This window comes from Engystomops pustulosus, chromosome 6 (assembly GCF_040894005.1).
Source record: "Engystomops pustulosus chromosome 6, aEngPut4.maternal, whole genome shotgun sequence".
NCBI lineage: Eukaryota > Metazoa > Chordata > Amphibia > Anura > Leptodactylidae > Engystomops > Engystomops pustulosus.
This window is the reverse complement of record NC_092416.1, coordinates 111,494,299-111,515,929: the sequence shown is the minus strand read 5'-3', so window position 1 is coordinate 111,515,929 and position 21,631 is coordinate 111,494,299. Positions and strand designations below refer to the sequence as shown.

The 21,631-nt window shown below is 58.2% G+C and overlaps 1 protein-coding gene across 8 annotated transcripts in view; it reads right to left on the bottom strand.

The window, feature by feature from the left end:
- LOC140064083 (uncharacterized) overlaps positions 1-21,631 on the bottom strand; it is a 106,433-nt gene that overhangs the window by 24,730 nt on the left and 60,072 nt on the right. The window lies entirely within an intron of this gene.

The window sequence follows — 21,631 nt, the reverse complement described above, 5'->3', positions numbered from 1 at the left end:
AGAACAGTTGCATTAAAAAGAGAACGAGAGAACAGTTGCATTAAAAAAAGAGAACGAGAGAACAGTTGCATTAAAAAGAGAACGAGAGAACTTCCGCTCTCGTTTAAGAGTGTCCCGGTTACTAGGTTACAGGGAAGTGACGTCCCACCTACTATATTAAGTATCAGGTGTGGACGCCACTCCACAGAGGCTATAGAAAGCGCCTTGTTTTACCCCCTGCTCCTATCTCCATCCTGACCGGTCTGTGCCACTGTACTTTTTATCTGATGACTAAATAAAGAAGAGGTTTTAATGGTGAGTGGCCGCGTTTTCTGTTCTTTGCTACTATTTACTGGAATGTTAACCCCTTAGCGCTCTGCGCCGTAGCTGTACTCCGCTGAGTCCCGCGATTAGCGCTCAGCGCAGTACAGCTACTGCGCAGAGCCGATGCCGGTTCAGCGCTGCATAGCAGCCGAACCGGCGTCGTTAGCCGCGGGATTTCAGCGGTAATCTACCGCTGACATCCCCGGCTAACACCCGCGGTCGGAGTGGGCTCCGATCGCGGGTGTTTAACATGCCTTCTGGGGGTCTTTACCCCACGATCGGCCATCGCTGTTTTGGCTCCTCTGGGGTCCGATCGGGGCCCCAGAGAAGCCTGGAGGGTTTACCTTTAAGATGGCGTCTGTGACGTCATCTTAAAGGCAAAGTGTCAGCCTATGCATCTGCATAGGCTGGCACTGATAATACTCTGCAATACATTAGTATTGCAGAGTATTATCAAGAACAAGCAATCAGATGATTGCTTGTTCATATCCCATGGTGGATCATCTAAAAAAAATGTAAAAAAAAATGTTTTTCAATAAAAAATTACTTTATAAATTACTAAAAATGCCCATAAGCCCCAAAACATATAGAGACTTATAACGCTCAAAAAAGTCTAAATCATAACACAAACCCCACATATATAGTATCACCGCGTCCGTAACAATCCATAGAATAAAACTAAATAACTATTGAACCCATATGATGAACGCCGTAAAAAAAAACGTCAAAAACCCGCCAAAAAATATGATTTTTACCTATTATAGCCCACTAAAAAAGCAATAAAAAGTGATCAACAAAACATATGTACTCCAGAATGATATTGTTGCAAAGAACAACATGTCCCGCAAAAAACAAGCCATCAACCAGCTCTGTAGCCAAAAACGTAACAATGTTATGCCACTTGGAAGACAGCGATGCAAAAATGATAGATTTTTCCCCAGAGTTTTATTTGGCAAATTTAGTAAAACATAAGAAAAAATATTCATGTCTGGTATCCCCGTAATCGTATCAACCCATAGAATAAAGATAACATGATTATTAGGCTATACGGTGAACACGAAAAAAAAAAAAAAAAGTAAAAAATCCAGTACAGAATTGATGCTTTTCTACTCATGACCTCAAAAAAAGTTCCAAAATTTTCAACAATAGGTGATACCAACCCCAAAATGGTAACACTGGAAAAAGCATCTCGTCCCGCAAAAAAAATGCCGTACATGGCCCAAATAACGGAAAAGCGAAAATTTTATAGCCTTCAAAAGGGGGCAACCAGAAAACTAAAATCCTGGCAGCTGCAGGGTGCTCCTTCCCTTCTGCGCCTCGCTGTGCCCCCATAACACAAGTAACGGCCACGTGTGGGGGGTCGCTGCACTCAGGAGAAATTGTAGAACAAATTTTATGGTGAGTTTTCTCTTTATCTTTTGGAAATGTGTAAATTTTAGGGCTAAATGAACGTATAACCGACAAAATTTGACCATTCTAAATTTCACCGCCATTTTGATTCAATTACTATGAAGATCTCAAGGGGTTAACAATCTTTGTAAATGCTGTTTCTGATAGTTTGAGGGGTGCAGATTTGAAAATGGATTGGTTATATAGGGGGTTTTGTTGCTAATTATGTAAAATTTGATTTCAAACAGTATTTATCCCCAAAATAGTCAATTCCGAAAATACGGAAAATCGCTATTCGATTTGTAGGCCGCCTGACGTCAAAATAAATTATCCAAACATTTCAAAAATTATGAAAATGTAAAGTAGACAAATGGGAAATGTTATTCTGCAAGTTATTTAGGTGGTTATTTTACCTGAAAACGCGGTGATTTTGAATTTCGAAAATGGCAAATTTTTCTAAAAATTCTTCATTTTTTTCTTTTTTTTGTAAATAAACGCAAAACTTATCAGCCAAAATTTACCACTAAAATGAAGTACAACATGTGGGAAAAAAACAATCTCGGAATCGCTTTGATAAGTAACAGTGTTCAAAAGTTATTACCACAGGAAGAGACACTGGTCAAATTTCAAAAAAAAGTTGCGAGCCTTAACCTGCAAACAGGCTGTGTCCTTAAGGGGTTAAACTCTATATTCGACTGTTGGTATGGGAACCCTAGGTGGCATGAACTGGACCTTAAAAGGGAACATGCCATTCAAATTAACCCACCCAAAATAAATACTTCATTTAAAGAGAACCCGTCATGCAAAATAACCCCCCTAAACTAAATATATTTTCATAAACTGCCATTAGAGAGCATTGCCTCTATCCCTTCATTGTCCCTCTACATGCCTGTAAACCTAAGCAATGAGGTCCTAAAGCTGTATGCAAATGACCTGTGAAATGTCCAATGAAGCATTAGCATATTCAAGCTGTCCACTCTATTTATGAGTGGGAGGCACAGCCACACCCCCAGTGCTTGACTGACAGCCTGTATAATGATGTGCTTCCTGGTGCTGGTGGCCACGCCCCCTGCAGCCTGTGTGTGCATGTGTGTGTGTATATAGGAGAGATACAGCAGCTCCAGGCAGCCATGTTATAGCAGAACATGTCAGATTCATGTGTAGCTGATGTCTGTGTCTCTCACCTGTATATTAGGAGGATGCAGCATGTCAGCAGATGACATACACACACTAGCCATGCTTTACTATACATTACACACAGACATGAGCAGGGGGAGGAGAGAGGAGGGGGAACAGGAGTGACATCACTGCCTCTGACCATGTGACCAGCCGCATTTAAATAATAAAGAAATGATGATTTTACAATGAATAATGTATGAAATAACTAGATAAAGGCTGGGATGGATCCTTGTGAGCTGCTCCAACAGGTAGAGGTGACAGGACAAGTGACACAGACCTGATGACAGGTGTCCTTTAAATCTATGATTAAAAAGCATTGCCCTCTGGCTGGGCTCACACATTTTTTGTATATGCTCAGCTTACACATCGGGAAAGTTCCCAAAGTATACATTGACATATACTGCTCAGACGGAGTCAATACCTATGCTTCCTTCTGCTAGTATATGTTGCATCCGTTGAGCTACGTCTTTCTATCCTGCTAAGGGACATGGGCACTCAGTGGGGGCATCAGTAGCCTATAGGGAGAGTATGCAGCATATTGCATCCCTTCTCTAGGCCATCTGAGTGGATACGTTGCTTAGCGGGGGGTGGGGACGTCGGGGAGTACGTCTTCCTAATACAAGGGAACTAGTACTAAGGGACAGTCTGCCAATATTCAACTACAGACCTATAAAGCTTCCCTTTCTCCGCTGCAGGGGCTGTGGGAAAAGGTAGGTAGTGGGAAAGAGAGAAAAATAAAACACAAACACAGGACAGTGGTTTAGCATGACACAGCTGTCAGAATCAACATTAACCCCTTAAGGACGCAGCCTGTTTGCAGGTTAAGGCTCGCAACTTTTTTTTGAAATTTGACCAGTGTCTCTTCCTGTGGTAATAACTTTTCAACGCTTTAAGATATCTCTGTGATTTTGAGATTGTTTTCTCGTGAGACATTGTAGTTTATGTTAGTAGTGTCATTTCGGTGATCCGTTCCTTTTTTGGGGGGTAAAAATTCAAAAATTTAGGAAAAATTTGAAAAAAATGACTATTTTCAAAGTTTCAAATGTTATACTTTTTAGACAAAAAGTGATACCACAAATTTTTTTTGATGGAAACCTTTTGCCATTGGTCTTCTTTTTATATCCATTATTTGTTTTAAGTTTCCATTTTTTTTATGGATGTGAGAAGGTTTGAAGTTTTAGTAGCAACTTCTCAGATTTTCTTGAAATTTGAAAAATGCGAACTTTTTGGTGATCAATTCAGTTTGGAAGTGCTCTATAAAGGCTTCTGTACTATATACCCCCACAAGTAACACCATTTTATGAACCTAACATCTCAACCTATTCAAATCAGCATTTAAGAAGTCTGTTAACCCTTTAATTATTTTTCCGGAAGCATATGAAAATGGAGTGGAAATTTTGAAATTTCAATTTTGGATTTCAATCTTTCCAATTTAGCCCTAAAATGGATACATTCAGAAGGAATTTGAGGTAAATATATATTCCTAATTTCTTGCCCTGCTTCTTCCGAGTACGGCGATACCAGACATGTGGATGTCAGCTGCTGTTTCCCCGCACAGTGATGTCCAGAACAGAGTTAGCGATACTGGGAATTTGGAAAGCCAATTTGGCTGCAAATATTTTGTGGTGCCACAGTGTAACTGAAGTGCCCCTGAAGTAAAAGTACAATAGAAAACGCCCCAAAATGTCACCATTTCGGAAACTAGATCCCTCATAGAATTTATCGGTGGTTGTGGTGAGCATTTTAACCCCCGACACGCTGGTCAAAATTTTATGCAAAGTAAATGGTGCAGAGTAAAAATTGCGTTTTTATCTCAAAAATGTCATTTTAGTGCCTCATATACTGTGCCCAACCCATGCCACTTCAGACAAACACCCCAAAAATCATTCTGCGGGTTGTCCCGAGTACGGCAATACCACACATGTGCCAATAATTTACAGGCTGGGCACACAGAAGGGATGAGAACAGAAGGAGTGAAATTTTGATTTTCCATCTCCGTTTTCACAAGTTTGGATTTGGAGTGCCATGTCATGTTGGCAGGGCCCGTGAGGTGCCAGTGCAATAGAAACCCCCAATAAATGATACCATTACGGAAACTAGACCCCTCAAAGAATTTATCGGTGGTTGTGGTGAGCATTTTAACCCCCGACACGCTGGTCAAAATTGAATGCAAAGTAAATGGTGCAGAGTAAAAATTACGTTTTTATCTCAAAAAAGTCATTTTTGTGCCTCATATACTGTGCCCAACCCATGCCACTTTAGACAAACACCCCAAAAATCATTCTGGGGGTTGTCCTGAGTACGGCAATACCACACATGTGCCAATAATTTACAGGCTGGGCACACGGCAGGGGTCAGGAAGAAAGAAGCACAATTTAGGTTTTCAAGCTTCGTTTTCACTAGATTGGTAATGGGGGGTACCCCCGAGGTACCAGTACAATAGAAAGCCCAAGTAGTGAACCCATTTTGGAAAGGGCACCCCTCAAAGAATGTATGTAGGCTTGTATGAGTATTTTAACCCCTAAGGTGCTGGCTCAAATGTAATACAAAGTGAGTAGTGCAGAGAAACAGTTGTATTGCAATTTATCAAATATGCCATTGAAGTGACAAAAGTATTTTGCCAAACTCATGCCACTGGGGAAAAACACATCAAAAATCATTCTGCGGGTTACCCCGGTTAGGGCAATACCCCATAGGAGGCAATAATCTGTAGGATGGTGACACGGCAGGGCTCAAAAGGGAATAACTTGTTGGAGCACAGACATTGTACTTTTTTTTTTTCTTTTTGGCATCATGAAAGATTTGTAGATGCCAATAGGGGCCAGTACAGTAGAAACCCCTAAGAACTGACCCTATTTTGGAAACTACACCCCTCCATGAATTAATCTAGGGGTATAGTTAGCATTTTAACCCCACAGGTGGACCCCTGAAAAAGTGCAAAATGGATAGTGCATAGTAAAAAATATCTATTATGTCATTTTGTGCCCAGCTGCTGCCATGGGAGACAAACACCCTAAAAATCATGATGCATGTTTTCCCGGGTAAAGCATACGGGACAGTAATCTACAGGCTGGGCACATGGCAGGGCTTAGAAGGGAAGGTGCGGCATGATGTATAAGCTGTGCGTCAGGGTAACAACAGGGTACTCTAAAAATCCAGGGATGTATGATAAATTCGGAAGCAATCTTTCATACATAACCCTGGTTTTTCTGGGCATGTCTCACAGTGATGAATGGTGTCCTTCCGAATGACATTTTTGGAGCACACCCTGCACCTCTTTTGTGACCTTCCCTTGCTGGCTGTTTGGGGAACTACTCCTGGAAAGTGCTGCCCTGGTACAATACGTGATGTGGCCTCACTTCCAGATGTGCTAGCACTCCCCCCTTCCTGGTCTCCAAAAAGAAAGTACTTTATTACCACCTCTTGAAATTCCAGGAAAGTTCCCCTCTGGCCGGCATATCGATGCAGCACATAAGCATTATACAATGCCATCTGCAGGATGTGCACGGCCAGCTTCTTGTACCACACCCTCGACTTCCGCATGGCATTGTACGGCTGAAGCACCTGGTCAGACAAGTCCACCCCTCCCATGTATTTGTTATAATCTAAAATACAGTCTGGCTTGGGGGTTTCTGTACTGGCACCTCGTACTGGGACAGGGGTGGTGGTGTGCTCATGTATTGTGGTTAATACAAGGACCTCTCTCTTGTCCTTGTACTTAACACACAATACAGAGTCGCTGCATAGTGCCCTGCTTTCGTGCCTTTTAAGTTTTTACCCAAGCAGCGACTTAGGGAGACCTCTCTGATTTCTGCGTACAGTGCCGCATGCCGCAGTATTTCTGGAAGTGAGGCACTTGAACAGGGTGGTGCTGGTGTAGAAATTGTCCAGGTAGAGGTGGTAGCCCTGGTCCAGCAGTGGGTGCACTAAATCCCACACTATCTTCCCTGTAACACCCAGGAAGGGGGGGCATTCTGGGGGCACTATAGTGGAGTCCTTCCCTTCATATACCCTGAACTTGTATGTGTACCCTGATGAACTTTCGCACAGCTTATACATTTTCACACCATATCTTGCCCTCTTATTGGGCAGGTACTGGCGGAATTGAAGTCTCCCTTTGAATTGTACCAGGGACTCGTCTATGCTCACATGTTTGGCGGGGGCATATGCCTGGGAAACTTGGCACTAAAATGATCTAATATGGGCCTGACCTTAAATAACCGATCATAACTGGGGTCACCTCTGGGTGGGCACTGTGTGTTGTCAGTGTAGTGCAAAAACTTATGGATGGCTTCAAAGCGCATCCTGCTCATTGCCATGCGGAACATGGGGGTGTGGTACAGTATATCTGTGCTCCAGTAGTCCCTGATTGAAGGCTTCTTTACTATCCCCATAAGGAGTATTATGCCCCAATACTTGTGCATCTCTGCTGCAGTGACAGGGGTCCACCTGTAGGGTTGTGCATAAAAGGACGTGGGGTTTTGGGCAATATGTTGTGCAGCGTAGAGATTTGTCTGAAATATAATAATATTTAGCAGCTCCTCATCAAAAAAAACTTAAAAAAGTCTACAGCTCTGAGCCCTGTCGTGTCAAAGTTAATGCCAGGATGGCCCAAGAAGTCAGGGACCTGAGGGGTATAATTATCTGGGGCTACCCATGTGGGGTCAGTGGAAGCCCCAGGCGCTTCTCCTGCGGAAGCCCCAGGCGCTTCTCCTGCGGAAGCCCCAGGCGCTTCTCCTGCGGAAGCCCCAGGCGCTTCTCCTGCGGAAGCCCCAGGCGCTTCTCCTGCGGAAGCCCCAGGCGCTTCTCCTGCGGAAGCCCCAGGCGCTTCTCCTGCGGAAGCCCCAGGCGCTTCTCCTGCGGAAGCCCCAGGCGCTTCTCCTGCGGAAGCCCCAGGCGCTTCTCCTGCAGAAGCCCCAGGCGCTTCTCCTGCAGAAGCCCCAGGCGCTTCTCCTGCAGAAGCCCCAGGCGCTTCTCCTGCAGAAGCCCCAGGCGCTTCTCCTGCAGAAGCCCCAGGCGCTTCTCCTGCAGAAGCCCCAGGCGCTTCTCCTGCAGAAGCCCCAGGCGCTTCTCCTGCAGAAGCCCCAGGCGCTTCTCCTGCAGAAGCCCCAGGCGCTTCTCCTGCAGAAGCCCCAGGCGCTTCTCCTGCAGAAGCCCCAGGCGCTTCTCCTGCAGAAGCCCCAGGCGCTTCTCCTGCAGAAGCCCCAGGCGCTTCTCCTGCAGAAGCCCCAGGCGCTTCTCCTGCAGAAGCCCCAGGCGCTTCTCCTGCAGAAGCCCCAGGCGCTTCTCCTGCAGAAGCCCCAGGCGCTTCTCCTGCAGAAGCCCCAGGCGCTTCTCCTGCAGAAGCCCCAGGCGCTTCTCCTGCAGAAGCCCCAGGCGCTTCTCCTGCAGAAGCCCCAGGCGCTTCTCCTGCAGAAGCCCCAGGCGCTTCTCCTGCAGAAGCCCCAGGCGCTTCTCCTGCAGAAGCCCCAGGCGCTTCTCCTGCAGAAGCCCCAGGCGCTTCTCCTGCAGAAGCCCCAGGCGCTTCTCCTGCAGAAGCCCCAGGCGCTTCTCCTGCAGAAGCCCCAGGCGCTTCTCCTGCAGAAGCCCCAGGCGCTTCTCCTGCAGAAGCCCCAGGCGCTTCTCCTGCAGAAGCCCCAGGCGCTTCTCCTGCAGAAGCCCCAGGCGCTTCTCCTGCAGAAGCCCCAGGCGCTTCTCCTGCAGAAGCCCCAGGCGCTTCTCCTGCAGAAGCCCCAGGCGCTTCTCCTGCAGAAGCCCCAGGCGCTTCTCCTGCAGAAGCCCCAGGCGCTTCTCCTGCAGAAGCCCCAGGCGCTTCTCCTGCAGAAGCCCCAGGCGCTTCTCCTGCAGAAGCCCCAGGCGCTTCTCCTGCAGAAGCCCCAGGCGCTTCTCCTGCAGAAGCCCCAGGCGCTTCTCCTGCAGAAGCCCCAGGCGCTTCTCCTGCAGAAGCCCCAGGCGCTTCTCCTGCAGAAGCCCCAGGCGCTTCTCCTGCAGAAGCCCCAGGCGCTTCTCCTGCAGAAGCCCCAGGCGCTTCTCCTGCAGAAGCCCCAGGCGCTTCTCCTGCAGAAGCCCCAGGCGCTTCTCCTGCAGAAGCCCCAGGCGCTTCTCCTGCAGAAGCCCCAGGCGCTTCTCCTGCAGAAGCCCCAGGCGCTTCTCCTGCAGAAGCCCCAGGCGCTTCTCCTGCAGAAGCCCCAGGCGCTTCTCCTGCAGAAGCCCCAGGCGCTTCTCCTGCAGAAGCCCCAGGCGCTTCTCCTGCAGAAGCCCCAGGCGCTTCTCCTGCAGAAGCCCCAGGCGCTTCTCCTGCAGAAGCCCCAGGCGCTTCTCCTGCAGAAGCCCCAGGCGCTTCTCCTGCAGAAGCCCCAGGCGCTTCTCCTGCAGAAGCCCCAGGCGCTTCTCCTGCAGAAGCCCCAGGCGCTTCTCCTGCAGAAGCCCCAGGCGCTTCTCCTGCAGAAGCCCCAGGCGCTTCTCCTGCAGAAGCCCCAGGCGCTTCTCCTGCAGAAGCCCCAGGCGCTTCTCCTGCAGAAGCCCCAGGCGCTTCTCCTGCAGAAGCCCCAGGCGCTTCTCCTGCAGAAGCCCCAGGCGCTTCTCCTGCAGAAGCCCCAGGCGCTTCTCCTGCAGAAGCCCCAGGCGCTTCTCCTGCAGAAGCCCCAGGCGCTTCTCCTGCAGAAGCCCCAGGCGCTTCTCCTGCAGAAGCCCCAGGCGCTTCTCCTGCAGAAGCCCCAGGCGCTTCTCCTGCAGAAGCCCCAGGCGCTTCTCCTGCAGAAGCCCCAGGCGCTTCTCCTGCAGAAGCCCCAGGCGCTTCTCCTGCAGAAGCCCCAGGCGCTTCTCCTGCAGAAGCCCCAGGCGCTTCTCCTGCAGAAGCCCCAGGCGCTTCTCCTGCAGAAGCCCCAGGCGCTTCTCCTGCAGAAGCCCCAGGCGCTTCTCCTGCAGAAGCCCCAGGCGCTTCTCCTGCAGAAGCCCCAGGCGCTTCTCCTGCAGAAGCCCCAGGCGCTTCTCCTGCAGAAGCCCCAGGCGCTTCTCCTGCAGAAGCCCCAGGCGCTTCTCCTGCAGAAGCCCCAGGCGCTTCTCCTGCAGAAGCCCCAGGCGCTTCTCCTGCAGAAGCCCCAGGCGCTTCTCCTGCAGAAGCCCCAGGCGCTTCTCCTGCAGAAGCCCCAGGCGCTTCTCCTGCAGAAGCCCCAGGCGCTTCTCCTGCAGAAGCCCCAGGCGCTTCTCCTGCAGAAGCCCCAGGCGCTTCTCCTGCAGAAGCCCCAGGCGCTTCTCCTGCAGAAGCCCCAGGCGCTTCTCCTGCAGAAGCCCCAGGCGCTTCTCCTGCAGAAGCCCCAGGCGCTTCTCCTGCAGAAGCCCCAGGCGCTTCTCCTGCAGAAGCCCCAGGCGCTTCTCCTGCAGAAGCCCCAGGCGCTTCTCCTGCAGAAGCCCCAGGCGCTTCTCCTGCAGAAGCCCCAGGCGCTTCTCCTGCAGAAGCCCCAGGCGCTTCTCCTGCAGAAGCCCCAGGCGCTTCTCCTGCAGAAGCCCCAGGCGCTTCTCCTGCAGAAGCCCCAGGCGCTTCTCCTGCAGAAGCCCCAGGCGCTTCTCCTGCAGAAGCCCCAGGCGCTTCTCCTGCAGAAGCCCCAGGCGCTTCTCCTGCAGAAGCCCCAGGCGCTTCTCCTGCAGAAGCCCCAGGCGCTTCTCCTGCAGAAGCCCCAGGCGCTTCTCCTGCAGAAGCCCCAGGCGCTTCTCCTGCAGAAGCCCCAGGCGCTTCTCCTGCAGAAGCCCCAGGCGCTTCTCCTGCAGAAGCCCCAGGCGCTTCTCCTGCAGAAGCCCCAGGCGCTTCTCCTGCAGAAGCCCCAGGCGCTTCTCCTGCAGAAGCCCCAGGCGCTTCTCCTGCAGAAGCCCCAGGCGCTTCTCCTGCAGAAGCCCCAGGCGCTTCTCCTGCAGAAGCCCCAGGCGCTTCTCCTGCAGAAGCCCCAGGCGCTTCTCCTGCAGAAGCCCCAGGCGCTTCTCCTGCAGAAGCCCCAGGCGCTTCTCCTGCAGAAGCCCCAGGCGCTTCTCCTGCAGAAGCCCCAGGCGCTTCTCCTGCAGAAGCCCCAGGCGCTTCTCCTGCAGAAGCCCCAGGCGCTTCTCCTGCAGAAGCCCCAGGCGCTTCTCCTGCAGAAGCCCCAGGCGCTTCTCCTGCAGAAGCCCCAGGCGCTTCTCCTGCAGAAGCCCCAGGCGCTTCTCCTGCAGAAGCCCCAGGCGCTTCTCCTGCAGAAGCCCCAGGCGCTTCTCCTGCAGAAGCCCCAGGCGCTTCTCCTGCAGAAGCCCCAGGCGCTTCTCCTGCAGAAGCCCCAGGCGCTTCTCCTGCAGAAGCCCCAGGCGCTTCTCCTGCAGAAGCCCCAGGCGCTTCTCCTGCAGAAGCCCCAGGCGCTTCTCCTGCAGAAGCCCCAGGCGCTTCTCCTGCAGAAGCCCCAGGCGCTTCTCCTGCAGAAGCCCCAGGCGCTTCTCCTGCAGAAGCCCCAGGCGCTTCTCCTGCAGAAGCCCCAGGCGCTTCTCCTGCAGAAGCCCCAGGCGCTTCTCCTGCAGAAGCCCCAGGCGCTTCTCCTGCAGAAGCCCCAGGCGCTTCTCCTGCAGAAGCCCCAGGCGCTTCTCCTGCAGAAGCCCCAGGCGCTTCTCCTGCAGAAGCCCCAGGCGCTTCTCCTGCAGAAGCCCCAGGCGCTTCTCCTGCAGAAGCCCCAGGCGCTTCTCCTGCAGAAGCCCCAGGCGCTTCTCCTGCAGAAGCCCCAGGCGCTTCTCCTGCAGAAGCCCCAGGCGCTTCTCCTGCAGAAGCCCCAGGCGCTTCTCCTGCAGAAGCCCAGGCGCTTCTCCTGCAGAAGCCCCAGGCGGCTTCTCCTGCAGAAGCCCCAGGCGCTTCTCCTGCAGAAGCCCAGGCGCTTCTCCTGCAGAAGCCCCAGGCGCTTCTCCTGCAGAAGCCCCAGGCGCTTCTCCTGCAGAAGCCCCAGGCGCTTCTCCTGCAGAAGCCCCAGGCGCTTCTCCTGCAGAAGCCCCAGGCGCTTCTCCTGCAGAAGCCCCAGGCGCTTCTCCTGCAGAAGCCCCAGGCGCTTCTCCTGCAGAAGCCCCAGGCGCTTCTCCTGCAGAAGCCCCAGGCGCTTCTCCTGCAGAAGCCCCAGGCGCTTCTCCTGCAGAAGCCCCAGGCGCTTCTCCTGCAGAAGCCCCAGGCGCTTCTCCTGCAGAAGCCCCAGGCGCTTCTCCTGCAGAAGCCCCAGGCGCTTCTCCTGCAGAAGCCCCAGGCGCTTCTCCTGCAGAAGCCCCAGGCGCTTCTCCTGCAGAAGCCCCAGGCGCTTCTCCTGCAGAAGCCCCAGGCGCTTCTCCTGCAGAAGCCCCAGGCGCTTCTCCTGCAGAAGCCCCAGGCGCTTCTCCTGCAGAAGCCCCAGGCGCTTCTCCTGCAGAAGCCCCAGGCGCTTCTCCTGCAGAAGCCCCAGGCGCTTCTCCTGCAGAAGCCCCAGGCGCTTCTCCTGCAGAAGCCCCAGGCGCTTCTCCTGCAGAAGCCCCAGGCGCTTCTCCTGCAGAAGCCCCAGGCGCTTCTCCTGCAGAAGCCCCAGGCGCTTCTCCTGCAGAAGCCCCAGGCGCTTCTCCTGCAGAAGCCCCAGGCGCTTCTCCTGCAGAAGCCCCAGGCGCTTCTCCTGCAGAAGCCCCAGGCGCTTCTCCTGCAGAAGCCCCAGGCGCTTCTCCTGCAGAAGCCCCAGGCGCTTCTCCTGCAGAAGCCCCAGGCGCTTCTCCTGCAGAAGCCCCAGGCGCTTCTCCTGCAGAAGCCCCAGGCGCTTCTCCTGCAGAAGCCCCAGGCGCTTCTCCTGCAGAAGCCCCAGGCGCTTCTCCTGCAGAAGCCCCAGGCGCTTCTCCTGCAGAAGCCCCAGGCGCTTCTCCTGCAGAAGCCCCAGGCGCTTCTCCTGCAGAAGCCCCAGGCGCTTCTCCTGCAGAAGCCCCAGGCGCTTCTCCTGCAGAAGCCCCAGGCGCTTCTCCTGCAGAAGCCCCAGGCGCTTCTCCTGCAGAAGCCCCAGGCGCTTCTCCTGCAGAAGCCCCAGGCGCTTCTCCTGCAGAAGCCCCAGGCGCTTCTCCTGCAGAAGCCCCAGGCGCTTCTCCTGCAGAAGCCCCAGGCGCTTCTCCTGCAGAAGCCCCAGGCGCTTCTCCTGCAGAAGCCCCAGGCGCTTCTCCTGCAGAAGCCCCAGGCGCTTCTCCTGCAGAAGCCCCAGGCGCTTCTCCTGCAGAAGCCCCAGGCGCTTCTCCTGCAGAAGCCCCAGGCGCTTCTCCTGCAGAAGCCCAGGCGCTTCTCCTGCAGAAGCCCAGGCGCTTCTCCTGCAGAAGCCCCAGGCGCTTCTCCTGCAGAAGCCCCAGGCGCTTCTCCTGCAGAAGCCCCAGGCGCTTCTCCTGCAGAAGCCCCAGGCGCTTCTCCTGCAGAAGCCCAGGCGCTTCTCCTGCAGAAGCCCCAGGCGCTTCTCCTGCAGAAGCCCCAGGCGCTTCTCCTGCAGAAGCCCCAGGCGCTTCTCCTGCAGAAGCCCCAGGCGCTTCTCCTGCAGAAGCCCCAGGCGCTTCTCCTGCAGAAGCCCCAGGCGCTTCTCCTGCAGAAGCCCCAGGCGCTTCTCCTGCAGAAGCCCCAGGCGCTTCTCCTGCAGAAGCCCCAGGCGCTTCTCCTGCAGAAGCCCCAGGCGCTTCTCCTGCAGAAGCCCCAGGCGCTTCTCCTGCAGAAGCCCCAGGCGCTTCTCCTGCAGAAGCCCCAGGCGCTTCTCCTGCAGAAGCCCCAGGCGCTTCTCCTGCAGAAGCCCCAGGCGCTTCTCCTGCAGAAGCCCCAGGCGCTTCTCCTGCAGAAGCCCAGGCGCTTCTCCTGCAGAAGCCCCAGGCGCTTCTCCTGCAGAAGCCCCAGGCGCTTCTCCTGCAGAAGCCCCAGGCGCTTCTCCTGCAGAAGCCCCAGGCGCTTCTCCTGCAGAAGCCCCAGGCGCTTCTCCTGCAGAAGCCCCAGGCGCTTCTCCTGCAGAAGCCCCAGGCGCTTCTCCTGCAGAAGCCCCAGGCGCTTCTCCTGCAGAAGCCCCAGGCGCTTCTCCTGCAGAAGCCCCAGGCGCTTCTCCTGCAGAAGCCCCAGGCGCTTCTCCTGCAGAAGCCCCAGGCGCTTCTCCTGCAGAAGCCCCAGGCGCTTCTCCTGCAGAAGCCCCAGGCGCTTCTCCTGCAGAAGCCCCAGGCGCTTCTCCTGCAGAAGCCCCAGGCGCTTCTCCTGCAGAAGCCCCAGGCGCTTCTCCTGCAGAAGCCCCAGGCGCTTCTCCTGCAGAAGCCCCAGGCGCTTCTCCTGCAGAAGCCCCAGGCGCTTCTCCTGCAGAAGCCCCAGGCGCTTCTCCTGCAGAACCCCAGGCGCTTCTCCTGCAGAAGCCCCAGGCGCTTCTCCTGCAGAAGCCCCAGGCGCTTCTCCTGCAGAAGCCCCAGGCGCTTCTCCTGCAGAAGCCCCAGGCGCTTCTCCTGCAGAAGCCCCAGGCGCTTCTCCTGCAGAAGCCCCAGGCGCTTCTCCTGCAGAAGCCCCAGGCGCTTCTCCTGCAGAAGCCCCAGGCGCTTCTCCTGCAGAAGCCCCAGGCGCTTCTCCTGCAGAAGCCCCAGGCGCTTCTCCTGCAGAAGCCCCAGGCGCTTCTCCTGCAGAAGCCCCAGGCGCTTCTCCTGCAGAAGCCCCAGGCGCTTCTCCTGCAGAAGCCCCAGGCGCTTCTCCTGCAGAAGCCCCAGGCGCTTCTCCTGCAGAAGCCCCAGGCGCTTCTCCTGCAGAAGCCCCAGGCGCTTCTCCCTGCAGAAGCCCCAGGCGCTTCTCCTGCAGAAGCCCCAGGCGCTTCTCCTGCAGAAGCCCCAGGCGCTTCTCCTGCAGAAGCCCCAGGCGCTTCTCCTGCAGAAGCCCCAGGCGCTTCTCCTGCAGAAGCCCCAGGCGCTTCTCCTGCAGAAGCCCCAGGCGCTTCTCCTGCAGAAGCCCCAGGCGCTTCTCCTGCAGAAGCCCAGGCGCTCCCTGCAGAGCCCCAGGCGCTTCTCCTGCAGAAGCCCCAGGCGCTTCTCCTGCAGAAGCCCCAGGCGCTTCTCCTGCAGAAGCCCCAGGCGCTTCTCCTGCAGAAGCCCCAGGCGCTTCTCCTGCAGAAGCCCCAGGCGCTTCTCCTGCAGAGCCCCAGCGCTTCTCCTGCAGAAGCCCCAGGCGCTTCTCCTGCAGAAGCCCCAGGCGCTTCTCCTGCAGAAGCCCCAGGCGCTTCTCCTGCAGAAGCCCAGGCGCTTCTCCTGCAGAAGCCCCAGGCGCTTCTCCTGCAGAAGCCCCAGGCGCTTCTCCTGCAGAAGCCCAGGCGCTTCTCCTGCAGAAGCCCAGGCGCTTCTCCTGCAGAAGCCCCAGGCGCTTCTCCTGCAGAAGCCCCAGGCGCTTCTCCTGCAGAAGCCCCAGGCGCTTCCTCCTGCAGAAGCCCCAGGCGCTTCTCCTGCAGAAGCCCCAGGCGCTTCTCCTGCAGAAGCCCCAGGCGCTTCTCCTGCAGAAGCCCCAGGCGCTTCTCCTGCAGAAGCCCCAGGCGCTTCTCCTGCAGAAGCCCCAGGGCGCTTCTCCTGCAGAAGCCCCAGGCGCTTCTCCTGCAGAAGCCCCAGGCGCTTCTCCTGCAGAAGCCCCAGGCGCTTCTCCTGCAGAAGCCCCAGGCGCTTCTCCTGCAGAAGCCCCAGGCTTCTCCTGCAGAAGCCCAAGGCGCTTCCTCCTGCAGAAGCCCCAGGCGCTTCTCCTGCAGAAGCCCCAGGCGCTTCTCCTGCAGAAGCCCCAGGCGCTTCTCCTGCAGAAGCCCCAGGCGCTTCTCCTGCAGAAGCCCCAGGCGCTTCTCCTGCAGAAGCCCCAGGCGCTTCTCCTGCAGAAGCCCCAGCGCTTCTCCTGCAGAAGCCCCAGGCGCTTCTCCTGCAGAAGCCCCAGGCGCTTCTCCTGCAGAAGCCCCAGGAGCTTCTCCTGCAGAAGCCCCAGGCGCTTCTCCTGCAGAGCCCCAGGCGCTTCTCCTGCAGAAGCCCCAGGCGCTTCTCCTGCAGAAGCCCCAGGCGCTTCTCCTGCAGAAGCCCCAGGCGCTTCTCCTGCAGAAGCCCCAGGCGCTTCTCCTGCAGAAGCCCCAGGCGCTTCTCCTGCAGAAGCCCCAGGCGCTTCTCCTGCAGAAGCCCCAGGCGCTTCTCCTGCAGAAGCCCCAGGCGCTTCTCCTGCAGAAGCCCCAGGCGCTTCTCCTGCAGAAGCCCCAGGCGCTTCTCCTGCAGAAGCCCCAGGCGCTTCTCCTGCAGAAGCCCCAGGCGCTTCTCCTGCAGAAGCCCCAGGCGCTTCTCCTGCAGAAGCCCCAGGCGCTTCTCCTGCAGAAGCCCCAGGCGCTTCTCCTGCAGAAGCCCCAGGCGCTTCTCCTGCAGAAGCCCCAGGCGCTTCTCCTGCAGAAGCCCCAGGCGCTTCTCCTGCAGAAGCCCCAGGCGCTTCTCCTGCAGAAGCCCCAGGCGCTTCTCCTGCAGAAGCCCCAGGCGCTTCTCCTGCAGAAGCCCCAGGCGCTTCTCCTGCAGAAGCCCCAGGCGCTTTCCTGCAGAAGCCCCAGGCGCTTCTCCTGCAGAAGCCCCAGGCGCTTCTCCTGCAGAAGCCCCAGGCGCTTCTCCTGCAGAAGCCCCAGGCGCTTCTCCTGCAGAAGCCCCAGGCGCTTCTCCTGCAGAAGCCCCAGGCGCTTCTCCTGCAGAAGCCCCAGGCGCTTCTCCTGCAGAAGCCCCAGGCGCTTCTCCTGCAGAAGCCCCAGGCGCTTCTCCTGCAGAAGCCCCAGGCGCTTCTCCTGCAGAAGCCCAGGCGCTTCTCCTGCAGAAGCCCCAGGCGCTTCTCCTGCAGAAGCCCCAGGCGCTTCTCCTGCAGAAGCCCCAGGCGCTTCTCCTGCAGAAGCCCCAGGCGCTTCTCCTGCAGAAGCCCCAGGCGCTTCTCCTGCAGAAGCCCCAGGCGCTTCTCCTGCAGAAGCCCCAGGCGCTTCTCCTGCAGAAGCCCCAGGCGCTTCTCCTGCAGAAGCCCCAGGCGCTTCTCCTGCAGAAGCCCCAGGCGCTTCTCCTGCAGAAGCCCCAGGCGCTTCTCCTGCAGAAGCCCCAGGCGCTTCTCCTGCAGAAGCCCCAGGCGCTTCTCCTGCAGAAGCCCCAGGCGCTTCTCCTGCAGAAGCCCCAGGCGCTTCTCCTGCAGAAGCCCCAGGCGCTTCTCCTGCAGAAGCCCCAGGCGCTTCTCCTGCAGAAGCCCCAGGCGCTTCTCCTGCAGAAGCCCCAGGCGCTTCTCCTGCAGAAGCCCCAGGCGCTTCTCCTGCAGAAGCCCCAGGCGCTTCTCCTGCAGAAGCCCCAGGCGCTTCTCCTGCAGAAGCCCCAGGCGCTTCTCCTGCAGAAGCCCCAGGCGCTTCTCCTGCAGAAGCCCCAGGCGCTTCTCCTGCAGAAGCCCCAGGCGCTTCTCCTGCAGAAGCCCCAGGCGCTTCTCCTGCAGAAGCCCCAGGCGCTTCTCCTGCAGAAGCCCCAGGCGCTTCTCCTGCAGAAGCCCCAGGCGCTTCTCCTGCAGAAGCCCCAGGCGCTTCTCCTGCAGAAGCCCCAGGCGCTTCTCCTGCAGAAGCCCCAGGCGCTTCTCCTGCAGAAGCCCCAGGCGCTTCTCCTGCAGAAGCCCCAGGCGCTTCTCCTGCAGAAGCCCCAGGCGCTTCTCCTGCAGAAGCCCCAGGCGCTTCTCCTGCAGAAGCCCCAGGCGCTTCTCCTGCAGAAGCCCCAGGCGCTTCTCCTGCAGAAGCCCCAGGCGCTTCTCCTGCAGAAGCCCCAGGCGCTTCTCCTGCAGAAGCCCCAGGCGCTTCTCCTGCAGAAGCCCCAGGCGCTTCTCCTGCAGAAGCCCCAGGCGCTTCTCCTGCAGAAGCCCCAGGCGCTTCTCCTGCAGAAGCCCCAGGCGCTTCTCCTGCAGAAGCCCCAGGCGCTTCTCCTGCAGAAGCCCCAGGCGCTTCTCCTGCAGAAGCCCCAGGCGCTTCTCCTGCAGAAGCCCCAGGCGCTTCTCCTGCAGAAGCCCCAGGCGCTTCTCCTGCAGAAGCCCCAGGCGCTTCTCCTGCAGAAGCCCCAGGCGCTTCTCCTGCAGAAGCCCCAGGCGCTTCTCCTGCAGAAGCCCCAGGCGCTTCTCCTGCAGAAGCCCCAGGCGCTTCTCCTGCAGAAGCCCCAGGCGCTTCTCCTGCAGAAGCCCCAGGCGCTTCTCCTGCAGAAGCCCCAGGCGCTTCTCCTGCAGAAGCCCCAGGCGCTTCTCCTGCAGAAGCCCCAGGCGCTTCTCCTGCAGAAGCCCCAGGCGCTTCTCCTGCAGAAGCCCCAGGCGCTTCTCCTGCAGAAGCCCCAGGCGCTTCTCCTGCAGAAGCCCCAGGCGCTTCTCCTGCAGAAGCCCCAGGCGCTTCTCCTGCAGAAGCCCCAGGCGCTTCTCCTGCAGAAGCCCCAGGCGCTTCTCCTGCAGAAGCCCCAGGCGCTTCTCCTGCAGAAGCCCCAGGCGCTTCTCCTGCAGAAGCCCCAGGCGCTTCTCCTGCAGAAGCCCCAGGCGCTTCTCCTGCAGAAGCCCCAGGCGCTTCTCCTGCAGAAGCCCCAGGCGCTTCTCCTGCAGAAGCCCCAGGCGCTTCTCCTGCAGAAGCCCCAGGCGCTTCTCCTGCAGAAGCCCCAGGCGCTTCTCCTGCAGAAGCCCAGGCGCTTCTCCTGCAGAAGCCCAGGCGCTTCTCCTGCAGAAGCCCCAGGCGCTTCTCCTGCAGAAGCCCCAGGCGCTTCTCCTGCAGAAGCCCCAGGCGCTTCTCCTGCAGAAGCCCCAGGCGCTTCCCTGCAGAAGCCCCAGGCGCTTCTCCTGCAGAAGCCCCAGGCGCTTCTCCTGCAGAAGCCCCAGGCGCTTCTCCTGCAGAAGCCCCAGGCGCTTCTCCTGCAGAAGCCCAGGCGCTTCTCCTGCAGAAGCCCCAGGCGCTTCTCCTGCAGAAGCCCCAGGCGCTTCTCCTGCAGAAGCCCCAGGCGCTTCTCCTGCAGAAGCCCCAGGCGCTTCTCCTGCAGAAGCCCCAGGCGCTTCTCCTGCAGAAGCCCAGGCGCTTCTCCTGCAGAAGCCCCAGGCGCTTCTCCTGCAGAAGCCCCAGGCGCCTTCTCCTGCAGAAGCCCCAGGCGCTTCTCCTGCAGAAGCCCCAGGCGCTTCTCCTGCAGAAGCCCCAGGCGCTTCTCCTGCAGAAGCCCAGGCGCTTCTCCTGCAGAAGCCCCAGGCGCTTCTCCTGCAGAAGCCCCAGGCGCTTCTCCTGCAGAAGCCCCAGGCGCTTCTCCTGCAGAAGCCCCAGGCGCTTCTCCTGCAGAAGCCCCAGGCGCTTCTCCTGCAGAAGCCCCAGGCGCTTCTCCTGCAGAAGCCCCAGGCGCTTCTCCTGCAGAAGCCCCAGGCGCTTCTCCTGCAGAAGCCCCAGGCGCTTCTCCTGCAGAAGCCCCAGGCGCTTCTCCTGCAGAAGCCCCAGGCGCTTCTCCTGCAGAAGCCCCAGGCGCTTCTCCTGCAGAAGCCCCAGGCGCTTCTCCTGCAGAAGCCCCAGGCGCTTCTCCTGCAGAAGCCCCAGGCGCTTCTCCTGCAGAAGCCCCAGGCGCTTCTCCTGCAGAAGCCCCAGGCGCTTCTCCTGCAGAAGCCCCAGGCGCTTCTCCTGCAGAAGCCCCAGGCGCTCTCCTGCAGAAGCCCCAGGCGCTTCTCCTGCAGAAGCCCCAGGCGCTTCTCCTGCAGAAGCCCCAGGCGCTTCTCCTGCAGAAGCCCCAGGCGCTTCTCCTGCAGAAGCCCCAGGCGCTTCTCCTGCAGAAGCCCCAGGCGCTTCTCCTGCAGAAGCCCCAGGCGCTTCTCCTGCAGAAGCCCCAGGCGCTTCTCCTGCAGAAGCCCCAGGCGCTTCTCCTGCAGAAGCCCCAGGCGCTTCTCCTGCAGAAGCCCCAGGCGCTTCTCCTGCAGAAGCCCAGGCGCTTCTCCTGCAGAAGCCCAGGCGCTTCTCCTGCAGAAGCCCCAGGCGCTTCTCCTGCAGAAGCCCCAGGCGCTTCTCCTGCAGAAGCCCCAGGCGCTTCTCCTGCAGAAGCCCCAGGCGCTTCTCCTGCAGAAGCCCCAGGCGCTTCTCCTGCAGAAGCCCCAGGCGCTTCTCCTGCAGAAGCCCCAGGCGCTTCTCCTGCAGAAGCCCCAGGCGCTTCTCCTGCAGAAGCCCCAGGCGCTTCTCCTGCAGAAGCCCCAGGCGCTTCTCCTGCAGAAGCCCCAGGCGCTTCTCCTGCAGAAGCCCCAGGCGCTTCTCCTGCAGAAGCCCCAGGCGCTTCTCCTGCAGAAGCCCCAGGCGCTTCTCCTGCAGAAGCCCCAGGCGCTTCTCCTGCAGAAGCCCCAGGCGCTTCTCCTGCAGAAGCCCCAGGCGCTTCTCCTGCAGAAGCCCCAGGCGCTTCTCCTGCAGAAGCCCCAGGCGCTTCTCCTGCAGAAGCCCCAGGCGCTTCTCCTGCAGAAGCCCCAGGCGCTTCTCCTGCAGAAGCCCCAGGCGCTTCTCCTGCAGAAGCCCCAGGCGCTTCTCCTGCAGAAGCCCCAGGCCTTCTCCTGCAGAAGCCCAGGCGCCTTCTCCTGCAGAAGCCCCAGGCGCTTCTCCTGCAGAAGCCCAGGCCCCTTCTCCTGCAGAAGCCCCAGGCGCTTCTCCTGCAGAAGCCCCAGGCGCTTCTCCTGCAGAAGCCCCAGGCGCTTCTCCTGCAGAAGCCCCAGGCGCTTCTCCTGCAGAAGCCCCAGGCGCTTCTCCTGCAGAAGCCCCAGGCCCTTCTCCTGCAGAAGCCCCAGGCCTTCTCCTGCAGAAGCCCCCAGGCGCTTCTCCTGCAGAAGCCCCAGGCGCTTCTCCTGCAGAAGCCCCAGGCGCTTCTCCTGCAGAAGCCCCAGGCGCTTCTCCTGCAGAAGCCCCAGGCGCTTCTCCTGCAGAAGCCCAGGCGCTTCTCCTGCAGAAGCCCAGGCGCTTCTCCTGCAGAAGCCCCAGGCGCTTCTCCTGCAGAAGCCCCAGGCCCTTCTCCTGCAGAAGCCCCAGGCGCTTCCTCCTGCAGAAGCCCCAGGCGCTTCTCTGCAGAAGCCCCAGGCGCTTCTCCTGCAGAAGCCCCAGGCTTTCTCCTGCAGAAGCCCCAGGCGCTTCTCCTGCAGAAGCCCCAGGCGCTTCTCCTGCAGAAGCCCAGGCGCTTCTCCTGCAGAAGCCCCAGGCGCTTCTCCTGCAGAAGCCCCAGGCGCTTCTCCTGCAGAAGCCCCAGGCGCTTCTCCTGCAGAAGCCCCAGGCGCTTCTCCTGCAGAAGCCCCAGCGCTTCTCCTGCAGAAGCCCCAGGCGCTTCTCCTGCAGAAGCCCCAGGCGCTTCTCCTGCAGAAGCCCCAGGCGCTTCTCCTGCAGAAGCCCAGGCGCTTCTCCTGCAGAAGCCCCAGGCGCTTCTCCTGCAGAAGCCCCAGGCGCTTCTCCTGCAGAAGCCCCAGGCGCTTCTCCTGCAGAAGCCCCAGGCGCTTCTCCTGCAGAAGCCCCAGGCGCTTCTCCTGCAGAAGCCCCAGGCGCTTCTCCTGCAGAAGCCCCAGGCGCTTCTCCTGCAGAAGCCCCAGGCGCTTCTCCTGCAGAAGCCCCAGGCGCTTCTCCTGCAGAAGCCCCAGGCCGCTTCTCCTGCAGAAGCCCCAGGCGCTTCTCCTGCAGAAGCCCCAGGCGCTTCTCCTGCAGAAGCCCCAGGCCTTCTCCTGCAGAAGCCCCCAGGCGCTTCTCCTGCAGAAAGATCACACGGAGGATCTCTCATTGCAGAAGCCCAGGCCCTTCTCCTGAAGAAG